We start from the raw sequence: 21,407 nt of genomic DNA on the forward strand, positions 1-21,407 counted from the left end.
CTCATTTTTATAATGAAATGGTTTAAGTTGATAATTTTAAAAATCATTTCTATAAGTGAAATTATACGATCTGAGCCAGCTTAATGCCACATCTTAACAAGCTGACCTAACCAGCCACATTTTAAGCTCTTTTTCTCCCCTATTAAGCACCAGTCAGGAATAGATTTTTGAAAATACTTGTTATGATAAAAAAGGGTTATTGTATTATTATATCTTGTATTTTAGAGCAGATAGCTTCTCTTCTTTTGGGGTTTTTTCATGGAAAAAGATTCCATTTGTCTGTTTCATTTTTATCTCATAGATCATCTATGACACATTTCCTTGACTTACTTATCTCTAACTTTTCTTGAGTGGGGAATCTCTGCTGGAACATTATTCAATAAGTTTTTCTCAATATTTCCAACCCAGAAGAGGAGACATCCCAGAGATTGACTCTTCAATAGTTCAAATTAGAAATTAGTGAGGCTATGGATCCTTATCAGAAGTTAAATTCTTATTTTTCACAGTATATAACCAGATGAGATTGAAAACTACTTGGGAGATAGGAAAAGGCCATTAAAAACAAAAACCACCACGTTTTTCTAATTCAAAATGTAGACACTACTTATACTATCATGTGTTGTGACTTGAGGATGTCTGCATGCTGTAGAGATTTTGAAAGCTGATAGTGAAAGTGTCCACATACAAAGAAACCAAAAACTAGATTATCTATCACGCTCTAATTATATGTTCCTTCCTGTAGTGCTTCCATTTAAAACACACTGGCCTTGTGTCCACCAGCCTGGCCAAGCAGTAGGTTAGGAGCCTGAGGAATAAGAAGGAAGAGTGGGTTTAGCATTTTGCTTACAGAGCCCAGGGCAATCTTAGAGTCAGTGACTCGTGAAACTGAAATTACAGGCTCCTGGGTCAATATGTGTTGCTTCAAAAAGGCTAGACAGTAGGGCTCTAGGTCCAAGATGGTGTTAACAATTAACGATGATCAAAGACAGCTGGGGCAAAGAAGAAGAAAAAAATAATCCTGACACCCAGGATAATTAATATATATATATATATATAGTATTATTATTATGTAATATATATTTTAACTAAGACTTTTTGATCATTTTAAAAACATAAGTTTTAAATTTGACTAAAATATAATTCCTTTAATTTCATGTTATGTAATCATAGTATATCATTTTAAATCATTAACTATTTTGATATGGAAAACATGTATTTCTGGACAATTCTATTAAACCCTTTTTAGCATCTACATGAGACAGAGTGAAATTAAGATGTGAGAGGATCTATTATTTTATCTGTCATATGTATCACCAAAAATATGAGAATTAAAGCACATATAAATGTGAATAAAGACAAAATACTCAATGGAAAAGATAATAATCTAATTTAGAAATAGAAAACAGATCTGAATATATATTTCCCAAAAGAAGATTTGCAAATGTCCAATAAACACATGAACACTTAGTATTAGTCTTACGAGGAATGCAAGTCAAACTATAATAAGATACCACTTCAGATCCACTAGGATGGCTATAATAATATTAACAAGTGAATCTGGCTAAAAATAATCAAGATGGCTAATCTGGATAGTCAACTTGATTGGACTGAGAGATGTCTATGATTATGAGACTTCCAGATGTGTTGATGAGGGTATTTTGACATTTAGGAGAGCAAGCTGAGGTGGAAAACTCACCCTGAATGTGGGCAGCACTCTCTAAAGAACAACATGTAGAGGGGAGGGGAGGGAAGGGGAGGGGAGGGGGGATAGTAGAGGATAGGAAAGGCAGCAGAATACAACAGACACTAGTATGGCAATATGTAAATCAATGGAAGTGTAACTGATGTGATTCTGCAATCTGTATACGGGGTAAAAATGGGAGTTCATAACCCACTTGAATCAAAGTGTGAAATATGATATATCAAGAACTATGTAATGTTTTGAACAACCAACAATAAAATAAAAAAAATAAAAATAAATAAATAAACAACAACAAAAAAAGAACAGCATGTGGCAGAAGGAGAAAGCTGGATGGATTCACGTTCAATTCTTCTTGAGTGGATACCCTTGACTGCTGCTGCCATGGTCCAATGTCATTGGACTCCAGCTTCTTCACTGTTCCAACATGGACTGTGACTAGAAATTCTCCAGGGACTTTCCAGGCCTTCAGTCTCAGACTAGGATTTCTTCATTGGTCTTTCTTGTTCTGAGGCTCCAGTAATTTTTACTGAAAAGCTCCTGGTTTCTTTGTCTCTGCAGTGTACAGACAGCTGTTTTAGGACTATCCAGCTCCTGAATGTATAAATCAATCTGATAAATTCCCTTAAAATAATGTGTGTGTGTGTGTGTGTGTGTGTGTGTGTGTGTGTGTGTAATTGGATATCTTCCAATGATTTTATAGATCATGTTGGTTCTGTTCCTCTAGAGAAACCTGGATAATACAGGTGTCTTAGTCTGTTTTGTGCTGTTATAATACCTGAAACTATGTAATTTATAACTAACAGAAATAAATTTGCCAAGGTTCTGGCGGCCAGGAAATTCAAGGTCAAAGCATCAGCATTCGTTCCTTAAGAATTTTCTTATTGCATGCTCATAAGCTGGCAAGTGAGCCAAATGAATTCCCTGTGAAGACTTTAGTTTAACCATGAAGGAGCAGCTTCACGGCCTGATCATCTTTCAAAGGCTCTACCTCTTAATACTACCACACTGGCAACACCTGAATTTTGGAAGGGATTAAGTTTCAGCATGAATTTTGGAATGAAACTTTTGAAGCATTGAAAAAGGCAGATACAACTGTTGGTAAGAAGGTGGAGAAGCTGTATCTATTGTTTATTGCTGGTAGAAATGTAAAATGGTGCTGCTGCTTAAGAAACCGGTTTGGTTATAACTCAAATATTTAAACCTAGAGTTACCATATAGCCCAGGCATTCTACTATCCTAAGTTTATGACAAAGATGGCATCAGAATTTCCCTCATCTTGAAAAATTTTCAAATAGACTTTCCTGTGTCCAATGACCTCCTTTCCCCCCTTTTTGCCTATAAATGTTTGAATTTGTTTTAATTAGTACACATGACAATAGAATGCATTTATGCACTTTGATACATCATACATAGATGAAATATAATTTCTCATTTTTCTGACTGTATATGTTACAGAATTATATTGGTCATGTAGTCAAATATATACATAAAGTAATAATGTGTGTTTCATTCTACTATATTTCCTATCCCCACATTCCCTCCCTTCCCCTCTCATTACTTCCCTCTACCTAATCTAAGCTAATGCTATTCTTCTCTAATGCCCACTTTCTTATTGTGAATTAGTATCCACATATTAGAGAAAACATTCGGCCTTTGGTTTTGGGGGATTGGCTTATTTCACTTAGCATGATATTCTCCAACTCCACCCATTTACTGGCAAATGCCATAATTTTATTCTTCTTTAAAGTTGAGTAATATTCCATTGGGTATATACAACATATTTTCTTTATCCATTCATCTATTGAGGGACACCTAGGTTGATTCCATAGTTTAGATATTGTGAATTGAGCTGCTATAAACATTGATGTGGCCATATTACTCTAGTATGCTGATTTTAAGTTCTTTGGGTATAACCCGAGGAGTGGGATGGTTAGATCAAATGGTTGTTCCATTCCATGTTCTCTGAGGAATCTCCATACTGCTTTCTTTAGTGGTTGCACCAATTTTCAGTCCCACCAGCAATGTATGAGTATGCCTTTTCCTCCACATCCTTGCTTAACATTTATTGTTGCCTACATTCTTGATGATTGTCATTCTGACAGGAGTCAGATGAAATGTTAGTGTAGTTTTGAATTTGCATTTCTCTAATTGCTAGAGATGAAGAACACTTTTTATGTCTTTGTTGATTGATTGTGTTTCTTCTTCTGTGAAGTATCTGTTGAGTTCCTTAGCCCATTTATTGATTGGGTTATTTTTTGTATGCACTTACAAACCCATTCTCTATCTCACTGATCTGGGCTTCAGATACCTCAGGCTCAGTGTCCTCTGTGACAGCAGCACCCAAAAAGAAGACATCCAGGCGACCTCAGGCTGGCAGCAGCAGAATCAGAGGCAGCAGCAATGGCATTAGTGGTGTAGGTGGCAGTTGATTGACAGGAGATTTAACTGACCTCTGTTTTTTGAGAAGACTGAAGAAAAATTTCCATTGGAATTTTTTTTCTTTGTCTCCCTGAGATATAACTTTTCTCCTAGGCACTTATCAGTTTTAGGATCAAGGTATGTCTTTCTCAAGAATCTGTAAGTAATCATTTGAAATGTAACCATGGGAGGGAGTACCCCTGTCTCTCAGAGTCTGTGGAAAGGTAGAAGCCCAACTTCCAGAAAACACAATTAGCAAACATGGAAGTCCAATCACATTGACATCCTCTAATAATTTTCTAGTGTCTCGCTCTAGCATATAAATACTCTATTTTATCAAAATTGGCTTCAATCTCTCTCCCCTTTTACAAAAGTCTTGAATAAAATTTTCCTTGCCTGTTTAATTTCATCAGGTGCAATTGTTCTTTGACATGTATATCTAAGGGAAAAGGAAGGATACATTCACATAGAAAGTATACATGAATGCTCATAGTGGTTTTATTTACAAATTGCCAAAAAGGTCAAATAATCAAAATGTCCATTAATTACTGAATGGATAAATATAGCATACATATCCAAAAAAATAAAATTTTATTTGAGAGCTGGGCACAGTGTTCCATGCCTGTAATCCCTGCACATCCAGAGGCTGAGGCAGGAGGATCACAAGTTCAAAGCCAGCCAAGTCAGTGACACCCTGTCTCTAAATAAAATACAAAGTAGGAAAATAGGGCTGGGAATGTTATTCAGTGGTCATGTGCCCCTGAGTTCAATTCTTAGTAATACATACACACACACACACACACACACACACACACACACACACACACACACACTTCCTAAATAAATAAATACATAATCTAACAGGTAATCCTGAAAACACTATGCTAAGTGAATGAAGTTACAAAAGACTACAGATGACAAGATTCTATTGATGTCAAGTGTCTCAAATAAGCACAAGATAAGCAGAATGTCCAGAACAGAGACAGAAAAGGTCCGTCGTTTATTGCATAATGTTAGGAAGTTGAGACACAATGGGGAAGTAGAAACTAATGCATACTGGGTTCCCTTTACTTTTTTAATATTTCTTTGTGTGTGTGTGTGTGTGTGGTACTAAAGGAGGAATTGAGCCCAACAGTTCTGCTCCTGAGCTATATTCCCAGCTCTTTTTATTTTTATTTTATTTTTTAATTTTGAGATGGGGAACTCACAAAATTGCCCGGACTAACTTCAAACTTTTAGTCCTCCTACCTCAGTCTCCTAAGTATTTGGTATTACAGACATTTGCCACCGTACCTGACTAGAGTTTCCTTTAAGGGAGATAAAAATATTACAAAATTTGATGATGGTATTGATTGCACAATACTGCAAATATACTAAAAAAAAAACATTGAATTGGCACTTTTTACATGAGTAAGTAATGTGGTGTGTATTATATATATATATTAAAGCTCTTGTCTTTTCTACAGTTCTTTCCCGTTGGCATTTTCTGTACTTTACACTGATTTATTTTCTTTATTATTCTACATTTCACATATGTAGTTCCTCATTTGTTTATTGTCTGCCTTTCTACCAGATTGTAAAAGAGTTTTTTTGGGGGGAGGTGGGAGTAGACGGAGGGTTGTTTTAATTAGTATATAAAAATTTTAAGTTTCTGGCACAGTAGAGTATCTGAATTAACTTGGGAAAGGCAGAGGCAGAGATAAGGTTTTGTATGCAATAGTTTTAGAGAATGTTCCCTTGGCTCAGGAGTAGGAGACTGAGAAATTGAAATAGTATAAGAGGAAGGCCAATTGAAGGATAATAGAGTTGCCCCCACTGCAGAGAATGGCATGCAATAATATAATTGGGACCTTTTGGGGAGATTTATACAAGGATTGTCACAATTGCCCCACCTCCAAAAAAATGGAGAAGACTTATATCATCTCATCTCTACTGTGATATAAGAATTGTCTCAGTAGGGTGTTCACTGCCTTGAAATTTTAGTAAGGTAAGTTCATATGGGCTTCCCTCCACTGAAGAACCCACAGCCCTCACTGGGTACTGAATCTCTTTCCTATCATTGCTACTTGCTACAGAACTGATCTTGGCTGTTTTCTCTACCTCTTTAATGAGGCGTTCCCATACCTCAGCTTCTGATTCATTCCTGTGGGGTTTTTTTTTTTTGATTGTTCAGAGAAATTAATCTCCTTCAAATATCTGCTAATTTGAAAAAGACACTTGAAAAAGTCAAAAATTTAAAGATAATCCAACATGTAGATCCTGAGAAGCCTCACTTATTCTGTTAGTCTTGGATGATAAATCAAACAAAACCAGATAAATTTGGTGAGTGGGAACATATTTTCCAAAGGTATCAATCAGGTTTTTTTTTTTTTTTTTTTTTTTTTTTTAGCTGCAGTTAAAATGTTTAGCAAATAGGCAAATGTCTCCTCTGCTCCAAGTAATGAAGAGAACAACCACATATTTCAGGTTTCATGTGTGGTTGATTAAAATTTAAATACTTATTTATATAGATATTTTCCCCTATCAGATGTACTCTGCTATTTTGAAAGTTGTCTGGATTGTAGGTGCAGTGTTTCCCTCCAGAAGGCACTTATTCACTGTTATTATCTATGATACAAGAAGTTGTGCAGTTTTAGAGCAGAATATTTTTTCACATCACCATTCCATGCATTTTCTAAGGCACTCTTCATGTTGTTGAAATGTATTTTACAGTATAGTGGCTATATTTCAAATCACATCTTTGACATTAACCACTTACTACTTTGGGATTTATATAAGAAAATACATTTTAATCTCACCTACCTCTTTCCAGAGACTAATTCAGGTTTTTTATATACTTCATATTAAATACTCATAAGTAATTAATCGAATTTTTTGTGCACCATAAGTTCCACCTTTATAAAAAAATCTATTTTGTAACACCTGATATAATTATATGTGTTGTGATGTTTCAAATTCAGAATATCCATCCACATATAAAGCCCAAGGTAATGAAGTACAGGGTGTGTTTACAGAGAATCCTACAAAGTCTCTCAGGCTTGGGGAGCGAGTCTGTTTTTTGCTTTTGTTTTTGTTTTTCTGACAGTTGCAGATGAACTGAAAGCAATGATCATCTCCCATCTTGGCCAACAAAATATTAGTAAAACATAGATTCCCATCTCATCTAAGGTTTCTACTGTTAAAGAAGTAAAATCATTTCACCTATTCTCAGTCTGCAGTGTTCTGTTTGTTTGTTTGTTTGTTTTATCTGTCTGCCAGCCATGAAGTACATCATTTTCTTTTCATTCATTCTGTGTTCTATTTGTCTAATTTGGCATCAGGCCTAATGATTCAGTACCCTTCAATGGTTCTGCGATGATGAGAGTGCTTCTCAAACTCCAGATTTATGTGATTTCTTATGTCAAACATCAGGACTGATTAATTACTATGGCATAAGCCAAGCATCTACAGGTATTCTTAGGATGTAAGTCAACTCTGTCCATCCAGTATCCTAAAGTACCAAGAAGACCACCCGCTATCTTCCAACCTCAGATACAATTATGATTATTCTTTCAAGAAAGCATTGGTTCCTCAAATAACCACTGCTTTGAAATCAGAGCGGGTGCTCCAAAATGCCTGACTAAAAGTAGCCCAGTTAAAATCAACACATCCCTGGATCATTCTCACTGATGTTGCTTGTGTAGCAAGTATCCCATCAAGTATCCCATCTCCCACAGGTATTCTTAAAAAAAAATAAAAATTAGTTGTAGTTGGACACAATGCCTTTATTTTATTTACTTTTATGTGGTGATTAGGATTGAACCCAGCACCTCCTACGTGTCAGATGAGCGCTCAACCGCTAAGCCACAACCCCAGCCCCTCCTATAGGTATTCTTATAGGTTCATCTACAACTGAACAACATGTCAATGTTACTGAAAGCACCAAGGGATACCTGTTGTGAACTCACAGCTTGCAGGAGTCCAGGAATAATATTCCAAATTTCCTTTCCATCCTGGCCACCAATTTCCAGAAGAGTAAAGTATAAATAATGTTATTTTTTTTATGAGATAGTCAAATGAGGTCAATATTGGCAATACTGCTAGTGTTTTTGAAGGGGAAACAGAAACTCCAATAAGTTTTGAAACCTTCTCCCAGTTCTTCCCAGGCATCTGTTAATGCTTGCTATCAGAAATGATTGTTGTGAAACAGTCACTAACTAAAAATTCCATTGGGTGCTTGGTATAAATTACACATGATAAAAAAAAAATTAGAATTAACAGTATATTTCTAAGGTTAGTATGCACATGGCAGATGGCCCACCTGTTCTAGTCAGCAAATTCTTTTCAATTCCAGATAGGGTGAATGTCCTTGCTGATAATTGACCTTGGAAGCAAACAGAACTGAATCTTGTCCTTGGGATGTAATCCATTCAATGTCTGCCCAGGTGTATCCAACCATAAATTAACCTTATACTTTGCACCTTTCTTTCTATCCACTCCTTTGTTCCTTGAGTCATTGGGTTCATATGATCAATGCACAGTAAAGTCCACATGAAAGAGAGTGACTCTAAATTTCCTTATTATAAGGTTTTTATTCACTCAGAATAAAGCAGGCATGTTTGTCATTACCCCATTTTGTCCTATTATTCCGAATGTGGAAAACTTGTAACAAATTAAATATATATGATATAATTCTATATAATAAAATTTAATTATACCAATTATATATAATATTAATATTAGTAAATATAATAATATATAAGCTAGATTATGATTTTGGGCTTATCTTAATGCACCTGTATCAATTTCATTCAAATATTCACACAATTGAAATTGGGACCTAACAGGTTAACATCTTAACCATTAATTCAGCACATTGCCTACCATTTTGCTCAAATTTGGTTTTAAGGTCACAATTAAAAATTGAACTATGTATCAAGTCCTAAGAATTCCCCCTCATCTATACTTGCAGATATTAGGAAGCTTCTCCAGTTCAGGTGCATTCCCAAGAGCAGTCCTACTGGGGTCAATACAAGATCCCCTCAGCTCCAGTAAGAAAGGGGGACCTGTGATTCCTAGTCATATTACCAAGTGACGGAGAACATGCATGGGGCTAGCATGGTTCTTCAAAATCACTAGCTGTTTGGTAGGAAGAGTATAGAAATATACATAGGGAGCTTGGGATAAGAATAATATGTTTAACTTTAGGGATGGAGGGCTGTATCATCATGGAAAGGAATTCAAATATTGGTCAAGAAAGGATCCTGCTATAAGAAAAAAAGAACTATGTACAAGGGCTGGGTCTCATAGGCCAAATGAAAATTTTAAAAAAGATGTATGGGCATTAAAAAAAAGATATGAAATCAGAAGGTGAAAGACATTAATATTAAAAGGTCTGAATGAAGAAATCTGTAATTTGAATATGGAAGGATAATGAAGGCTGCATGTGTTGCTGAGTATCTGGAAGGGGGTGTTGTACCTGTTGAGTTACAGAAGTTATTTGGTTCTGATACATGCATTGTTCAGCTACTAGGTTTTATTGTTTTCTTATTTGCCTGGTGAATTACCCATTGACATTGTTTGTAGAATTGCTCTCTTTACATGGTGGGAACAGCAGTTGTTTTAACTGGGTATTTTCAACTGCTGGCTTTTGGTTATCACAACTACAGTGGGAAGTGGTCCTGGAATTTAGTGGGTAGAGACCAGAGATGTTATTAAACAACATATCATGCACAGTAAATCCTCCTGCAACCAAGAATTATCTATCCCAAAATATCAGTATTGCTAAAGTGGAAAAACACTGTTTTACCAGCAGTATACACACAGATTTGTCTATGACTTTATAAGTATTTGAAAGCAGAAACAATAAAAAATGTAGTAACATTTCTCATATTTGATAAAATGTCAAAATTATATATGGAGGTTTTGAGAACTATGGACTCCAGGATCTTTTCCTAAACTTGCTGCATGAGAGTTTTGGTAAATATATCTGTGCATCATAAAGATACAGACTTCTGCTTCTGTTAGGTGCACATGCTTCAGAATAACTAAGACAATATCTCCATTCCTGGTCTAGTAAATAAAATGGATTTTTTGTTTTCCTATTCTTTGTATTATCCTGGAGAGTTTTTATTGATCTATTCATTAAATTCTGCCTCCAAGCAGGCATGAACAAATAAAATAGAAAAATGTATTCCCCATTAAATTTGGCATCTATACACAGGAATGGAGAGATCAAGATAATGATTAAGATTATTAAAGTAATAGATATCATAGGAATTGTTGACAGTTATAGTACACTGTTACTTAGGGCTCCAACAGTTCTATTTCCAAGGGGTTTGGATTCATTGTTGCAGTGTTGAAATATAAGAAAGTATTTTTCAGCTTCTATTAAAATTAAGCTGCATCTTTATGGCCTCTGTTATTTTCTTATTACAATGGTACTCTAACTCAAGTAATTGAGTGAAAGTAACATAAATATTTCTATTATTTCTGTTAAGTAGTTTTAAAGGAAAAAAAGAGAACCCATTGCTTTTCTCACTGTAAATGAAAGCTACACGTACTTTTTTAGAAAAATTAGAAGAGACATAAATGTATATGTACGAAAATGGTGACAAAATCGCTCCATCCAGAGTTACACATAACAACTATTTTTAAAAAAATCTTTCAATATTTCTTATGTATGCACAGAAATACATTAATATTTCATTAATTTAACAAAAATTTTAAAAGTTTTCAGTCTGGACATAAAACAGTAGCAGGCATTGAACTAGTGCCACTGCTCAAACTTATCAGGACAGCCCAATAATTTAATAGCTGAATCTAATTTAATAAGTGAATCTATATTTCAAAAAAAATTCAGAAGAGAGACAGGAAGGCAGGAAGGGCAGACAGAAGGAAGAAAAGAGAAATGGAGGATAAAAGAGACATTTACTTAGAGATAGATTCACTGGCGAATTCTTCCAAATGTCAAATAAATAAATCATATAATTATTACGTAAGTTCATCTTAAAAATGAAATTGAGAGATGTCTTTCCAACTCATTTTATGGGGCAGCATACCTCTGCTACCAAAAGTCAAAACAAATTACAAGTAAGCAAAATTACAGGCTTGCCACTTTCGTAAATATATACATATAGTTCTAGATAAATATAATTTAAAAAAATCAAATGAGATTTATTCCAGGAATGTAAAGTTCATTTAACATTTGCTAATCAATATATAAAAATTTGCAAGGCATGGTGGCTCATGCCTGTAATCCCAGTGGCTTGGGAGGCTGAGGGAGGAAAAATCAAGAGTTCAAAGCCAGCCTTAGCAACTTAGTAAGGTGCTAAGCAACTCTGTCTCTAAATAAAATACAGAAAATGGCTGGGGATGTGACTCAGTGGTTGAGTTCCTCTGAGTTTGTCCTCAGTAACCAAAAAATCAAAATAAAACAACAACAACAACAAAAGAAATATATAAAAATCATTGTCATGTGAATACACAAAGGCATAAAGTTCGTGGATAAATTTCAACATTCACATATTTTAAAAATACCAAAAAAAGCTTAGATCACTAAGAACAAAAGAAATTTATAATATCTGAGTTATTTACCAAAAACAAACAAAAAACAAACACAAACAAACAACAGCTAACGCTCAATGGGAAATCACTAAGAAATAATAAAATTAAATAAAATTATTTGTAAATAATGACCAGAATAGAGCATGCGTTAGGCCACAAATTGAATCTTAACAAATTTAAGAGAACTGAAATTATACCAAGTATCTATTCCAAATACAATAGTGTGAAACAGAAACCAATATTAGGAACATTCTTGGATATTTCACAATATTTGGAAATTTAGCAATATGCTCCTAAAAAACCAATAAGTCAATGACAAAATCAGAGGGTAATAAAAAATGACCTTGAAGAAAATGAAAAAGGAAACAATCATACAACAGATCAGAGTATATGTATTATAATAAAAGCAGTTCTAAGAGGAAAATTTATAACAACAAATGTCTATACCAAAAAAGAAGATCTCAGATAAACACTGATGTTACAACATAAGAAGTTAGAAAGAGAGAGAGGAAAAAAAAAAAAAACCTATCCCAAAGCTAGTAGAAGAAAGGAAATTATAAAGAGCAGATCAGAAATGAAATAGAGACCTAGAAACAGAAATAAATGAGACATAGAGACAGAAACTAGAAAAATAGCAGAAAAAGTTCAATCAAAGGGAGTTATTTTCAAAAGTTTAACAAAAATCAATAAATCTTTAATTACACTAAGAACAAAAGAAGACTCAAATAAGGAAATCTTAAATGGAAATGAGATATTACACTGATCCAACAGAAATAAAAAGGATCAAAAGAGATAACTGAAAAATGATGTACCCATGGGCAAGAGAACAAGTGGAAGCCTGGTGTCCATTAAATGTATTTTATACTGCAATAAAAATAACAGGATATTGACAACATGACATGGGTGGATCTCATGGAAATTTTATTAAAACATTAATACTAATAGAAATTAGAATACATGGTGATCCTGGGGTCAGTTTCCAGCTATGTGACATAACAGGAGCCTTCTCTGGGCCTTGGAAATATGCTACTCTCCTTGGATGTGGAGGTCACACTGGCATAGATATCTATAGGGTTCACTGAGCAGATATCTATTGGATCATTGCACTGTACCACACACCTAGGACAACTTGCTAAGATGTTAAAAATAAGATTTGTAGTATACATGCTTTCATGAGTTTATTTCATTCATGGTGTCATGTTGCCACTCATGTGATGATATGTACATATATATATTCAATCATTTTTTAAATTATACATTGCCCAGATGTTTCTCACAAATAGGTGTATAATGTAAACAGTGATATCTAGTTTATGATGGAGATTACTTCCCCACATTGACACAAATGTTGATGCTATTCATCTTCTATATCAGGCCAAATATATGAGTACATATTTTATGGGAGAAAATCTCGTTCATAATTATAATTTACTTTCCCTCGACTGGTGATGAAATTGATTGTTTTTCAACTATGTCTCATGTGGCTATTTGCATATTATTGTGAAATGACTGTATCTTTTCCCCAGTATAATTGTCTTAATTTTTGGCAAGGAGCAGGTACCAGGGTTGAACTCAGGGGCACTATACTACTGAGCCACATCTCCCAACACTATTTTGTACTTTATTTAGAGACAGGGTCTTCCTGAGTTGCTTAGCACCTTGCGTTTGTTGAGGCTGGTTTACTCACAATACCTATTATTTTTGTTCAAAAAGCAGTGTATTTGGCAGATGCATCCATCAGTACGGACTAAAGGAATAAGCTGTGGCATTTTCACATAAAGGAAAGTAAAAATTCATGGTAAAAGTTATGAGGATGACAACTAAATATAAATATGCTCCTGCTCTATGATTATATGATTATGGAGGGGTTATACAGAACAGTACTTATGCTATTATAATAAAATAAGTGGGGTAAATAGCTACTGAATATTTGAGTATAATTATATATATTCACTCATAGTTTTGAAAAAAAAAAAAAGGATGAGAAAATAACTCCAAAAAGATTTAAGAATAGAGGTTATGAGGGAAGTGATAAAATAGAAGGGATGAAAATGAGAGTTAAACTTCTTATATTAAAAACTGCCTCCAAATAAACTTATTTTACTGTATAAAATTTGTAACCAAGTAATATTTTATGTAATATATTTAATAATAAAAATAACATTAAAAAACTTTAAAAATCCTAAAATTTGGCAATATTCCAAAACAAAATATATATGTACATATATATATCATACAGATATATCAAATGTTTACACATACACACACACACACTCATATATATAACAACACAAAGAGGAATTATTTAAAGTGGTATTACAGTACACTATTTTAACTGCACATCTCTGGTAGAATACATAAAATAATCTAAAAATGCATTTAATAGCCTTCTAAAATATAGTAATAAGGATATCCATATTTTAAAATTATTACATGCATAATTTTTGGTAAAACAAAATTGCATATAATAAAAAATTATTTTAGTATGGTATAAAAATTGAGATTTTTCAGTACAAAGAAAATATGCATCTAATAATTTGTGATTTAAAATTCTATATTCCCAGGCTGGGGTTGTGGCTCAGTGGTACAGTGCTTGCTTTGCAGGTGTGAGGCATTGGGTTTGATCCTCAGTACCACATAAATAAATAAATAAAGTTATTGTGTTATATACAACTAAAAAAAAAATTTAAAAAATTCTGTATTCCCAAACATGAGTTGGAAATATCAGTATGTTATGATAATTTTATTTATCTTATTTTGAGTCCACATATATTTTCTAACCCAGTCAACTGAAATGTTTTGGTACTAAAAATTACCTCTGGAATATAATATGAATTCCAAAACCACTTCACATTAAAGTTAACTAAGATTCCTTTGAGAATCAGTCAATTCCAGGTCTAGTGAAGTATACAAGGTAAACCTGGTCATGGCGATATGAATGAAGTAGAGTCTACCAAATGCTACGGAGAGTATTTGAAGAGAAAATGAGAGCCAACTGAAAAATCTTTCATGGTCAGAGTTAAATATGTAATGAGGGCAATAGATCAAATATTTCAAAATATTTGAAATGATGTTATTTCAGAATGATATTAAAATAGATCCATTAGTCTTTTCTGGAGCCTTCCAAAGCACCATATTTTTCCTAAAATTATTAAAATGTAGGAAAGAATTCAGCATTTGGTCATTCTTCTTCTCTAAATAAACTGTACTTAAAAACATCTTAATATTGATAAAGAAAAGTCATCTCGCCTCTTGTTCAGTAATTATAGCTGAGTTACGAAAGGAATGATGAAATTAGAAAACCTCTGCTTTGTAATATTTTATAAGTAATAGATTGAGTCAAGGATCATCAAAGGGTGTTTTAACCTGTAGGTGAGAAGCTAATGAGAAACTTCACAATGGATAGAACCGGGGAACGCATTTGAATCTACTCATCAATGGTAACTTCTTAATTACAGAAAAAGACAGACAATGTAAACCTCCTGATGTAACGTAAAAAGGAATACACCACCTCTAAAGAAATATTGTTACCTCCAACAAACGACTTGGATCTATTCAACCAGCAATGAAAATCAGGAAATTCTATGGGTCCAATGGTTCAGCTGAAAGTGGAAGTTTTGTTTTCAAAAGGTTTTTTACAGATATGTTAAGTGAATCTAAATGTGGATCTACTTGTTAAGTGAACACATGTGTTCTTCCCCAAATTAACAAGTATAGTATTTGAGATAACTGAAAAGGGATTTTATTAAATATCATTAGGTGATAAGTTTGGTGAAGTATGATAATAGCATTTTGATCATGCTAGTAGAGCCTTATCTGCTCATTATACATACTAATATATTTCTAGGTGAAATGGATACCTGAGATTTGCAGTTCAATATATCAAAACCACCAAAATGAATGGCAGAGAAGACTAGCCAAAAAGCAATAACTCTTGTAGTTTGATAATGGAAACTTAGGTATTAATGCTACTGTTCTTTATGTTTAACTATGTTTGATAATTCCTATCAAGAAATTCAGATTATCATTTTATATACTCAGCATTCTTAAGACATTATTTCGAAAAGGAAAAGCAACTACTTTTCTTTCAGTTAATAAATTATTAAAATAAGAATTTTGTTTTCAGCAATATTTTAGTTCTCAAAGGAGTTAACAAGCTATGGTCTTTTAAAAATATTGGGTCTTGTTTGTCTAAGAGTAATTCAATTGAAAACTTAAAGATTTTCCTAATGTGTAGAATTTTAAGGAGAATAAAGAAAGAGAAAGAGACAGAAAGCAATAGTATTATAGAGTACTTCTCTTTCATTTAATAACAAGAATATGTTTCAGAATAGAAAATATTTACAGGGAAATGTGCATTGGAAAGAAAATAATAAAAAGTTTTAAAAATAATTTTAATAATTAATCAACATATTTACTATAAATAGGTGAAAATTAAACAAAACACATACACAAAATATGATGGCACCTACTCACATATTGCCCTTCTATATACTCACTATTTATGTGTTCTTTCTCTCTCTATTTTTTTGTTTCCTTCAGGACTATACTGCATTCTCTCAGATTCCAGGGATACATATTAGCAGAACTAATTGATCTGTTAAGCATATATGTAGTTAGACACAGTGGCACCAACCTATAATTCCACCAACTCAAGAAGCTGAGGCAGGAGGATCCCAAGCTCAAGGCCAGCCTCAACAACTCAGTGAAACTGTCTCAAAATAAAAATAAAAAAGATTGGAATGGAGCTCAATGGTAAAGCACCTCTGGGTTTAATTACCAGTATAAAAAAGCATAAATCAAAATAATTAAATTAGCATCTTGATGACTCTAAATGGAAATGCATTGGAGTATGTGTGATTTTTATCTGTGAGAATATTTTAAAGGACCGCACATATGTGGAAGACAAGGCTACACAATAGTGAAATCAAAGCAAAAGACAGAATACAATTTTTAATGGCTTATTTTAAAATGAGAAATAAGGAGAATTAGTATTTAAATAAACATAACAATTACCTCCTAGGAAATAATTCAGAATGAAGGTCCCTATACCAAGTTCTTGTTTAAAGTTCTACAAAAATTGGGAGTTACATACTTCCTGCCTCAGTTTCCTTTTATGTGAAAGACGATAATTCCCATATAAGGGATTCAAGCATCACATGAGGCAAACCAGAATATTGTTTTGAACTAATGTAACAAATGTACTTTGCAAACTTGTAATTATTTATGAATCATTTCAGAATGGTTTATGTAGATGCTTAAAACTCTAAACTTCTAAAGCCATGAATTCAAAGCAATTTCATTTATTTATGTTTTGAGTTGAATATATGACTTCATCTTTTAGTCATCAATATTAACTAAAAGCTACTTTAAAAATAATTAAATACATAGTCCACTTATAATTGACATATGACAAGTGCTGAATGAAAATTTAAGTACATCTGCATTTTTCTTACTTGCTGCTTAGAGATTTATAACTAATAGGCTTATCAGGGATGAAACACTCACAGAATATTGCCTTTATTAAGAAACGCCAAATGGAAAAATAAACTTGATGAACAACATGTTTTTAGAAGATTTTGTGAGATAAACATTATTGAACTAAACATAACTTTCCACCTAGTGAGATCTTAATGAACCATCCAGTGTAATGGCCCCTGCCTGTCAACCTAAACTTTTTAGGATCTGTTTAAGAAAATCATAATGTTATTATGTTCTGAGCATCCTCTAGAATTGGCGTTATCTACTTTATTCTGAGACATTTTGAAAAGGATACTTTAAAATACCTGATTTAAGCCAGGCACAGAGGCGCACACTTGTAATCCCAGTAGCTCAGAAAGCTGAGGCAGGAGGATTTCAAGTTCAAAGCCAGCCTCAGCAACTTAAAGAGGCCCTAAACAACTCAGCGAGACCCTGTCTCTAATAAAATATAAAAAACAGCTGGGGATGTGGCTGAGTGGTTAAGCACCCTTGGGTTTAATCCCCTAAACAACTCAGCAAGACCCTGTCTCTAAGTAAAATATAAAAAAACAGCTGGGGATGTAGCTCAGTGTGTTAAGCACCCTTGGGTACAATCCCTGGTACCAAAACAAACAAAAAAGAAACCTGACTTGGTCCACTACTGTCTACGTGCCTGGATAGGTTCATTTAACTTCTTCCTTGTTGATGACATGGTAATTGAAGTTGATGAAATGGCAATTGTTAAACCTACCTCACTGAGTTATTGTTAGGATCTTTGAGATCCATATGAATGAAAGTTCTTTAAAAACTAAGTCAGTATTTTAATGTACTCTGAAGCATAATTATTGAATTTCCCATTCTAATTTAGTGAAACTGTGGTGAAGAATTTATTGTGGGAATACATTAATTCCACATAACAAAGTAAATATTTTTGCTTTTAATTGGAATACTATGGTTAGCTTCTTGAGTGTCACAAAAAAGCCATACTGTATTTAATGAATACAGAATAGCTTATTACAATGAATAATGATAATTACATGTTTACTTAAAGATTCTTCATTTTTTCTCAAAATATAGCTAATTAAAATAAATTACTAGTTTCTTATAAGTGAATTAAATAAAAGCACAAAAGAGCCATTAAATGAACACTTATAGAAAAATTTAAAATGGCCAGAATAGGATATATACATGCTTTTCTATCTTTTCATTTCTACAACAAATGTATCAAGTTCAGCAAAATAGTAGAATTTTCTGTAGTCATATAATGATTTATTTAAAAAAGCATTAACTTTTTATCATTCTCTGTATTTTTCTATATCTAAAATATTAATTAAGAAATAAATTTAAGAAAACATCTATGTACTGAGAATAAATTTAGTACAAAATATCAAAAACCAATTGTTGTATGAAATAACAATAATTTGCTGTTAACATTTAGCAAGAATTCTAAAGAATGTTGATTATGGAATTGGTAAATTTAACCAAGACATCAAGCACCATTCTTTTCACCCTTCTTCTCTATTGACCATAGGCATTGGCTTACCTTTAAACTGGCTCAATTATAGTTAATGAGATATTTATAAAATTTCTAGCTATTGCATTCTGAAATGTGGATATGTGGTTGAAAAGAAAAAAGAATATACTATTTTCTTCTAAGTCTCGGAGTAAAAGGAAAGATAAACTACTCTCCTCCTCCATAACAAACATTTCTTCAAAATAAAATTTATTTTATTAGAAAATGTAACATGCCCATCTATATGCCACTCACTGGCAAATAGGGTGACCACTCAGATTAATGAGGTGAAGCAATAGAAATTGGAACAAAACCACAATAGAAGCTTGAACAAAATTTCTCTTCACCCAAGGACCATGGAAACGGCTGTACTCAGGGCAGCTAACTTCTGTATCACTACAGGATGGGCTATTAAACGTAAATGGAGATGGCTAAGAAATCAAGATGGTGGAATAGAAGCAGCAAGCACTAATTTGCTTCTCCATGTGTTGAAAACAAAGCAGTAGGAAGGATACTACTGTGGTGAGAGGCAGTGAGAAAGGCACTGGAAATGAACCGCACTGTAAACAAAATCCGGTGCCTCCCAGAGAACAGAGAGAATAACAAACTATGAGAAGCATAATACCCCAGGTCCTGGTGCCAGACACTAGGGGAAGAGGACTCTCTCTGCTCCAAGGTAAAGATAAAAGGGAAAGCATCACAGTGTGGCACAAAAACTTTCACCCTGCAGACAAAGAACATAAATCAATAGGTGACTTAAGACTAAGAACTTAAATCAAAATAGGAATATTTGAAGGAATATTTGTTATTGAGGAGCAGTTTATGTTTCCCAGCCTTTGGGGAAGGAACTCACTGCACCTCTCAGCAAACCCTCCAAGTGCTTTAGCAGGAGCCATCTTAAAAAGGGCCCTATAGTTAGGGACCAATCTGCCCTGGGGACCAGAAAAATCTACTGGGCAAAATCACACCTCAATGTCCCCACTGACTGCTTAGATGGCAGCCTCATAAGGTAGTCATGACTGAGGGAGTGTCACTGCCCCAGGCTCACTGCTGTGGGGATCATGGGCTGCAACAGGGAGGGGCACAGAAAGGACAGTGACCCAGCAATCCTTTTTTTTTTTTTTTGACACTGGGGATTGAACTCAGGGGCAAGCAACCACTGAGCCACTTTCCCAGACCTATTTTGTATTTTATTTAGAGACAGGATCTCACTGAATTGCTTAGTGCTTTGCTTTTGCTGAGGCTGGCTTTGAACTCACCATCCTCCCACCTCAGTCTCCAGAGCTGCTGGGATTACAGGCATGTCCCACCTTGCCTGGCTAATGTTCAGTATATTTAAATTCTAATTTTGTTTCTTTTTAAGATGAATTTTCTAATTTACAATGTTTAGAAAATTATATATCTCACCAAATGATTTCCAGGTAATTTCTAATTGTGTTAAATTGTTTTAACCCTGGGAGGTTTAAACTGATTTTGCCTTGCATATGATAGCTGTAAAAACACAGGATTGCGCACTACAGACCAATCTCAAAATCTATTCCTGAGCTTTTTCTGTCCCCAACAATGATAAGTTATTTCCTCCGTTCTGGGAGACTGATGATATGCCATGAATTTATAATCCCTCACCTTTTCTCTTCGCCTTGACCCATGATTATGAGCAGAGTTCATTTCTAGATGCAGGTGAAAGGGCTTATAAAAATATAGTAACGGGTGTGCTCTTTCCCACATCAGAGGTTATAGAGTACTCTTTTTCCTCAGTTTTCGTTTGACCTGATGTCTGAGGCCATATCTTTGTTGCCCTTTTTCTTCATTTCAGAGGACATGTGGATTTCTTGATGCAGTTCTCTGCTGTTCTCGTAGTCACAGAGATTTTACATTTGGCCTCTTTTTGTCATGCTGCGCCATGGTTCCACATTTTTGACCTGGAACAATTCTTAAAGTGGACTGTTTTCTTGCTCTGGTGACCCATGCCCTGGTCATTCTCACTTGTGAAATATTTCTCCCTGCATCAAGACACGTGTGCTCTCCTATGGCAGCCAGGATCAATGGCCTTTCGATGAAATAATCTTCAACCATCTGTGGAATTTTTTTGTTGAGTACAGGAAACTAGAAACAGTTTGCATATATTCTATTTTTCCCATGTCCTGTTTACTTATCCTGTTTGAGTTTTTCCATAGTCTCTTTCTGTTTTATTTTTCACCAGCAATATATTGAAACAATAGTGCTTAGTTGGTGACCTGGGATAGATTCAGTCACCTGGGAAATACAACAGTCTCTGCCTTTGATTATTGCAAGTCATGTAGAAACTGAATGAATATCACCACTGGACTTGAAATCCATAATTTTTCCCCCTTTTTTGTAGCTAAGTCTTGATGTTCAAATATTTCTTCAAACCCTCTACTCAAAATAAGAATTTGTTCCTCCACGATATGCCTAATAATCCTTGCAATGTTTCTTAATTTAGTAGGTTATTTATGTTTCATTTATATTGGTGTATTCCTTACAAAGGAAGAGTCTTTTATTTGACCTAATTTTTATTCTTCTGGTTATAACAATTTCTTTGGCTTATACATAGACTTCTACAAGTTGCGTTTTACAGAAGAACCATCCATAGTCTATTTTTTTGTCTACCGAAATGAAAATTACATGCAGTGAAATGCCCTTAGCAGTGGCCGTCAGGTATAGGAATTCTTAGTTTGGTGGTGAGGGTTGTTTGTGAGCACTTGTGGGCCTTTCTTTATAGCTCTGAAAAATGTTGAGGTTTTGTAT

This window comes from Ictidomys tridecemlineatus, chromosome 12, assembly GCF_052094955.1.
Source record: "Ictidomys tridecemlineatus isolate mIctTri1 chromosome 12, mIctTri1.hap1, whole genome shotgun sequence".
NCBI classification, from domain to species: Eukaryota; Metazoa; Chordata; class Mammalia; order Rodentia; family Sciuridae; genus Ictidomys; species Ictidomys tridecemlineatus.